General features: G+C 40.2%; 1 protein-coding gene and 1 long non-coding RNA gene across 2 annotated transcripts in view; one reads left to right on the plus strand and one right to left on the minus strand.

Moving 5' to 3' along the window:
• The window catches only part of ANK3 (ankyrin 3), a 670694-nt gene that overhangs the window by 594158 nt on the left and 68453 nt on the right, over positions 1-8083 (minus strand). The gene's annotated exons all lie outside the window — the stretch shown is intronic.
• The window catches only part of LOC132015200 (uncharacterized), a 14161-nt gene that overhangs the window by 1907 nt on the left and 4171 nt on the right, over positions 1-8083 (plus strand). The window contains exon 2 of the long non-coding RNA XR_009403582.1: positions 2743-2805. This is a non-coding gene — a long non-coding RNA (uncharacterized LOC132015200). The remainder of the gene's footprint in view (positions 1-2742; positions 2806-8083) is intronic.

An 8083-nucleotide genomic window follows, 5' to 3' on the forward strand; every position in this document is an offset into this window, starting at 1 on the left:
AGGCAGACAGAGTGGCAGGCAGAGTCAGAGGGAGAAGCAGGCTCCCTGCCGAGCAAGGAGCCCGATGTGGGACTCAATCCCAGGACGCTGGGATCAGGATCTGAGCCGAAGGCAGCCACTTAACCAACTGAGCCACCCAGGCGCCCCAGTTAATAATATTTCACTGCCTATTTAAGAGTTGCTGAGAGAAGAGGGCACCTGGGTGGCTCAGTGGGTTAAGCCGCTGCCTTCGGCTCAGGTCATGATCTCAGGGTCCTGGGATCGAGTCCTGCATTGGGCACTCTGCTCAGCAGGGAGCCTGCTTCCTCCTCTCTCTCTCTGCCTGCCTCTATGCCTACTTGTGATCTCTCTCTCTCTCTCTGTCAAATAAATAAATAAATAAAAGAGTTGTTGAGAGAAGAGATCTGAAAAGATCTCATGAGAAGGAAAAAATTCCGTAACTATATATGGGGACAGATGCTGGCTGGACTTACTGTAGTGATCATTTTGTTATAGGTAATACAGATATTCAATCATCTTGTTGTACACCTGAAACCAATATAACATATGTCATTTATATCTCAATAAAAAATTAAATACTAATGGTTCTTTTAAAAAAGGAAGAAAAATGATATCTTTACTAGTCCTAATAATGATAAGTTGCACAAAGAAACAAATGATGTGATAAAACTATGTCAAGCTCACTATATATCAGAGAATAAAGGAAAACCTTTCCCAATTCAACTGAAAACTGGTTTTAGAAATTTTAAAGAAAGAAAAAAATAACGTTGCCTTTGGGGAAAAGTTTCTCAAAAATTGCCCAGGTGGCTCAGTTGGTTAGGCATCTGCCTTCGGCTCAAGTTGTGATCTTGGGTTCCTGGGATCAAGCCCTGTGTCAGGCTTCGTGCTCAGTGGGGAGTCTGTCTCTCACTATTCCTCTCCCCGCCCCCTCCCGCTGTTCATCTTCCCTCTCTCTGTATCAAATAAATAAATCTAAAAAATATTAAGTTTTTGCAAGGGGGGGGGGCAGTGGAGGTACTCCTGCCTCTTTCCCCAATCCAAATATACCTGAGCATTGCCTGCTCCTGCTTTCCCCAACCCTGGAGAATTTGCTAATCTTATTGGCCAGAGCCCCAAGCAATTATAACCAGGAGGGTCAGTGTACCTTAAGAAGGTAAAAAGCCATGTTCCCATGTCTCTTTCCCTTGTTCTATACATCAGGGAATGTAATGGGACTCAATGTTCTTCTTAAGAACTGGACATTCCTGGCTAACTTTCTGTGCAGAACCACCTACCTCTGTCAGTCCCAAGACACAGATTCAAGCTCCTCGGACACAGTCTCCTAGTTATTAAAGATGACACTTTGCTTCTCAGATTGCCATTTTTCTGGCCTATGCTGTCGCAGAAACTCCACAGGAAGGGGGAGCATAGAGCAAGTCATTGGTGAGCCCCACCATCAAAATACCACCCATATTACCGTCAACACCTAATACCTAAATTAAAAAGTACAAAAAGTTATACAAGTGGGAAGTTATACTTTCAGAAAATTGCTGAACAGTATACTGCTTACAGTTAACAATAAGGTCTTGTGCACTTCAAAATTTATTAATAAGCTAGATTCATGCTCAAACAAAGAAAAAGAAAACCAACCAAGCATTCAGGGAAACCTTTGCAGGTGATGGATATGTTTATTACATGGATTATGGTGAAGTTAACAGGAGTGTATACATGTACCCAAATTCACCAAACTGTATAAATTAATTATGTGCACTTTATATACCTATTATACCTCAATAAAGCTGGGGAAAGATTAAAGAAAAACTTAAAAATCTTAAAAATAATTTTAAAAGCACACTGTCTCTACAGTTCTTTTAACAATGTAATTGGTTTATCATAGTGATCACTTAACCTATTAAAGCATAGATAATATCAATATTTTTATACTAATAGTGTTTCGCATAACAACCTAAGTCTCTTAAGACGAAGAACCAAGGTTAAGAATTAATATAAAAGTTCAACAAACTGAGGCACTTTGGGTGGCTCAGTCAGTTAAGCATCCAACTCTTGAATTCAGCTCAGGCTATGATCTCAGGGTCATGAGATCAAGCCCTTCGTTGGGCTCTGTGCTCAGTGGGGATTCTGCTAGAGATTCTTTCTCTCTCTCTTTCTCCTACCACCCATCCCCCTGCTCATGTGTGTTCACTCTTTAAAAGAAATAAATCTTAAAAATTCAACAAATTTAATTCTCCAAAAATGACAATATCTACTATGAAATCAGTTCAGCTCAATGTATTTTTGGTGTACAACCTCTGAAACCTAGAACTTGTTCTCCCAGTATTTAGGCTGATAATCTTCTTTATTTTTTTTTTTTAAGATTTTTTATTTATTTGCCAGAGAGAGAGAGAGCAAGCGAGTACACACAAGCAGGCAGAGAGGCAGCAGAGGCAGAGAGAGAAGCAGGCTCCCCGCTGAGCAGAGAGCCCGATGCGGGACTCGATCCCAGGACCCTTGGATCAAGACCTGAGCCGAAGGCAGTGGTTTAGCCCACTGAGCCACCCAGGCATCCCTGATAATCTTCTTTAAAACAAAGACTTTCCAACTGTAATCTGTGGAGCTCTAGGACACACCCCCCTCCCCAAGTGCCTCAGGGCTCTAGGTACCCATCCCAGATCTCTCATTTTTATGTTTCAGCCTGTTTTATTGGTCATCTTCCATGAAAGATTTCTTGGGCTGTTCAAAAATATTCTATTTTCTTCCTTCTAGGTTCATAGCGGCATCGCATCTTCTTTTCGTTTGAAGTTGGCCACAGGACGTGTTTCCGCTAAGGTGAAAGCTTTAAGGAAGTTTATGACCTGACACCTTCCCCTTCCTTTGCTGCATGGGAGCCCAGGTTTAGCTGAAGCCCCCCAGTAGCCTGGGGACTGAGTATCTAGAACAGGCAGGAACATCCTGCCAATTCCCACTGGACAGAAAGTATGAGCAGAAAACTAACTTTGGTGGATAAAGCCACAGAGGTATCGGGGTTCTCTGTTACCACAGTGCAGCTTATCCTTCTGACTGGCACAACTGCTCAATGCTCCAAGGCAGGGACCGGCAAACCATGGCACAGGAGCCAAATCCCGCCAGTTCCCTGTTTTTGTAAGCAAAATTCTGTTGAAACATAGCCGCACCTGCTCATTCACTTGCCGCTGATAGCTACTTTCCAGAGACCAACGCAGAGCTGGGTAGCTATAACAGTAATATGGCCCACAAAGCCTTAAATACTTACTACCTGGCCCTTGAAAGGAAACGTTTGCCAACCACTGCTGTAAAGCCCCATGCTGGCCAGCACAGCGAGGAAAAGATGAGTCAGATCTATCTGTTCTCTGAGAGCAGGTGCTACGTCTGTGAAAATCAACAACGTGTTCACAGGAGACCAAAGGCATCTGGAGTCTTAATATTCACAGATATGACTATTGTCTGGCATCTATTGGGGCACTGGAAAGAAATGGAATTTTGTCGAGGCAGAACCTTGGGTCAGAGTGTGGAGAAGGTGCTGTGGGGAGAGAAACGAAGCTATGAAGGGACCTTCCTCAGTAGAGTACTCATCAATCCTACCTCAACACCACTTTGTTCTCCACCTCTCAGCTTCAGTTGTCTCTCCTTCTTTCTTTCTTTTTAAGATTTCATTTATTTATTTAGTCATTTAGTCATAGAGAGAGTGAGCAAGAAAGGGAGAGAGAACAAGCAGGGGGAGCAGCAGGCAGAGGCAGAGGGAGAAGCAGGCTCCCCACTGAGCGGAGAGCCCAACACGGGGCTTGATCCCAGGACCCTAAGATCATGAGCTGAGCCCAAGGCAGATGCTTAACAGATGAGTCACCCAGGCGTCCCTCAGCTTTGGAGTTTTTAAAGTCACTCTCATGCCAGGTCAAAAACACAAAAATCTATCTGTATAAAACTAGCTTTGAATAAAATTATCTATTACTGTTGATGGCAAAAGCAACAAAGTCTTAGAAAATGTTCTCAACCTGAAAGCAGATGCTCTCTATACGTGGAAGCGAGCAACCCCAGCTCCGCGGGGCTCTGCCTGGGAGGCACAGGGGCCCGCCTCACTCTAGGGAAAGAAATGGGTGAACCACCTCAGCAAGGACCTCGGTCAGTACTAAAGTTGCTTATCCTAGAAGGGCTGAAACTTTACGGAGAGTCACAAACACACTGAATTTGACAGATCAAGGACATACACAAGAAATACATTTACTTTTTTAGTAAAACGCAGTTCTTCTCCTAAGGCATTCTGGCGCTAACATTGTGAATGAATATGGCTGTACTGCTATATAATACAACTTAGGGAGAACTTGGAGCCAGACTCTGGCTCCAAAGGCCGGCTCTGCTATTTGTTAGCTATTTGGCCTTGGCACCTTTCCTCACTGCTCTCTGCCTGTTTTCTCACTGGTAAAATGGGGATCTGATAGTGCACCTATGTCGTGGGGTTTTTGTGAAGGTTATAGTAGTTCTATTTTTAATAGTACCAAGTTGGTGCCTGGCAAAGGGTAGGCACCATGTTAAGTGTTTGCTAATTAAATGCCCCAACAGTCCCTTCTGATATAAGCATTCTGGCCTCTCACATATGAGAAAACAAATATTCAAAATATACTTAATTAAAAGCCCGCTAGCCTAAAAACTAGATGATGTAATCTTATAAAATATAATACTCATGAAGGGGCACCTGGGTGGCTCAGGGGGTTAAGTCATGATCTCGGGGTCCTGGGATTGAGCCCCACATCGGGCTCTCTGCTCGGTGGGGAGCCTGCTTCCCCCTCTATCTCTGCCTGTTTCTCTGCCTACTTGTAATCTCTCTGTGAAATAAATAAATAAAATCTTTTTAAAAATAAAATAAAATACTCATTAAGAAAAAAATGACTAAATTTACTGAAAGCTGTTTCATTCCTATTTTTAAAAAATGGAAAATTTTCTAGAAGAACTGGCATTGAGGGAATTTGCAGACTAGCACACAAGCAGAATGAAAAGAGAGACATGATTAAATAACTTCAGGAAAGGAAAAGAAAACAGGCAGAGGCACTAAGTGAAAGCATGACGGTATAAAGAATAACAATTAGGAAGTACTAGACTAGCCCTGGAATTCTTTATGAAAAGCCAAGGCACCAGTTCGATTCCATGTTTTTGCCTGAGGGGTTATTCTCTTCCAGTAAAAATGTTCAACAATCTACACTGTTGGTCCCAACAGGCCCCGGTGTCAGGGCTTTGAGCCAGGGATTATCAAGAAGTCAAAGCAAGGGCGGGATCAAAAATCCAAGATCTCAGAAACTAGAGTACAGGAAGGTTGGGTGGGGCTCTAGAGAACAGAGAGGAGGCAGAGCCTGGCCATTTCCCCAGATGAAGATCTCTACAGGCTTCCATTTTCCCAGATCACTCGTGTTCAGTATCTTTCCATATCCTATTGCCCACTCATATATTTTTACTTGTGAAGCACATATTTTAGGGTTTTTCTGCCACTTTTATTAGATTATTTGGATTGTTATTTTTGACTTCCAGGAATTCTTTATATATTCCAGACACAAGTCCTTCGTCAAACATAAATTTCTATAAATTATCTTTTTAATATATTTCAAAGAACAAATTTTTTATTTTGATAATAGTCTCTTTCTGAATTATATTCTCTTACGATCATGATTTTTTGTGTCCTAAGAAATCTTTGCCTTTCCCAGGGTCACAAAGAATTTTCCATTCTTCTTCTAAAAAATCTTATAGCTTTAGCTTTGATATTTAGGGTCACAACTCATTTTAAGTTAATGTTTTAGTATAGTATAAGGTTACAGCAAATGTAACTTTTTTCCATGTAGATTTGCATTTGTTCCAGCAGTATTTCTTGAAAAGACGAAAAGACCTGTCTTTCCCCCTTATATTACCTTAACCATTCTTGTTGAAAATTGATATTATGTATTTTGATAATTATATATCCAATAAACATTTTTTCTGGATTGTATTACTAGTCCACTGATCCATAGGACATCCTTTCTCCAGTACCACCATGCCTTGATTAATAGTTTTATAGTAATTGGGTAATATAACTCCTGCAGTATTTCTCTTCTATTTCAAACTGCTTTGGCTTTCATAGGTTGGAATTTTGCAGCACTATGCCAAAACTACAGACCAATTTAAGGATAAAACTTGGTCTTCTGGGACGCCTGGGTGGCTGAGTGGGTTAAGCCTCTGCCTTTGGCTCAAGTCATGATCTCAGGGTCCTGGGATGGAGTCCCACATCAGGCTCTCTGCACAGCAGGGAGCCTGTTTCCCCCTCTCTGCCTGCTTCTCTGCCTACTTGTGATCTCTCTCTCTCTGTCAAATAAATAAATAAAATCATTAAAAAAAAAAAAACCTCAGTCTTCCAATTCACGGACACGATATACCTCTACAGTCATTTAAGTGTTCTTCTACTTCTCTCAGCAATGGTTTTGTACTTTGCATTTATAGGTCTTGTGCACAGTTTAGTGTTTCATGGTTTTGGAAACTGATATAAACAGAATTATAGTTTTACTTCATTTTCTAATAGTTAATTGTTTATATATGGAAATACTCTTAATTTTGTACACTGTTCTTGTATCCTGCAACTTTGATAAACTTGTTTCTTACTTCTAGTAGCTTTTTTATAGACTCTGTCTTTTTTTTATTCAGTCTGAGTAGAAGTTTATCAACATGACTCGTGTTTTGCCTTTGGTTTCACTGATTTTCCTTTGTCTTTTTTTCTTAACTTATTTCTTTGGGTTTAATTTTTTTACTTCCTTTTATAGTTTACTAAAGTGCAAAGGTGTGAGCTTTGAACAATTACTTTAGACTTTTTTTTGTTTTCTAATATGAACATTTAAAGCTATAAATATACCTACCATAGCTGTGCCCTCCACAATTTATTTTCTTCTAATTTTGATACACTGTATCTTATCATTCAAAATTATTCTAAATTTCTTTCTGATTTCTTGACTCATGATTGTTTAGCAGCAAGATATTTAACTTCTAAAGATTTAGGGCTTTCCTGGATGTTTTGTGGTTGTTGATTTTGAATTTAATTCCATTGTAGTCAGAAAACATATTCTGTAAATTTTCAATCTCTTGAAATCTATTGAAACTTGTTTGATGGCCCTGTATACAGTCTATCTTGGAGAAGATTCTATATGCACTTGAAAATAATGAGTATGCTATAGTTGTCATATATAATGTTCTATAAATATCAATTTGATTAAGACAGCTGAGTGCTATTCTGACCCTCCCTATTCTTACTGATAGGTAATTGTCTCTCTCATATCCCCCTGTTTCTAAGGGACCCCTTTAACCAGGCTCCCTCGAACTTCTCAGACAGGTGTGCAGTTACCTATATACACTTCCTGTGGTTTTGCTGCTGCCAGCATTTCATCTTTCAATGTCCACATGGTTTTCCAGACCTAATCTCTGATCCCTGCTACCTTTAGTCAGTAATGCTGCAGTTTGCCATTGGAAAGTATATCAAGAAAAAGGCTATTGGGTCAGAAAGTTACAAATTCACAATTCCACTCAATCTTTTTAGATTAAATTTCCCTCTAGACTTTTTTGACTGCTCTGTGATACTTCCCAGCATCTTTAAATAACTATAGTCCTAATTTTTAATTATCACTTTACTCTGTTCTTATCATTGTTATCTGCAAGAGGGTTTATGTGACCACATCACACCTATGTCTCTTAGAAGTTGTTGGCAGTTGTACAAGTTTAAAACTCAAGGGACCCCTGGGTGGCCCAGTGGGTTAAGTGGCCAACTCTTGGTTTTAGCTTAGATCATGATCTCGGGGTCCTGGGGATCAAGGCCTGTGCTAAGCAGGGAGTCTGCTTCAGGAATCTCTCTCCCTCAGCACCTCCAAGATAAATAAATAAGCCTTTAAAAATAAATAAATAAACCTCAAAAGTACATGATAGCTATCTGTCCCTTACAAAATGCCTGCATATATAAAATAGTTCAAACACCTTTAACAAAAAAGAGTATGCCCTTAGTTTATCATAAATATAAAATGATATGATAACCATTTAAGTGAATGGGGACTGCTTTCAGGTACATTGTCATAAGTATAAAATTACTGGGGGG

Source organism: Mustela nigripes, chromosome 4 (assembly GCF_022355385.1).
Source record: "Mustela nigripes isolate SB6536 chromosome 4, MUSNIG.SB6536, whole genome shotgun sequence".
In the NCBI taxonomy this organism is placed as follows: Eukaryota; Metazoa; Chordata; class Mammalia; order Carnivora; family Mustelidae; genus Mustela; species Mustela nigripes.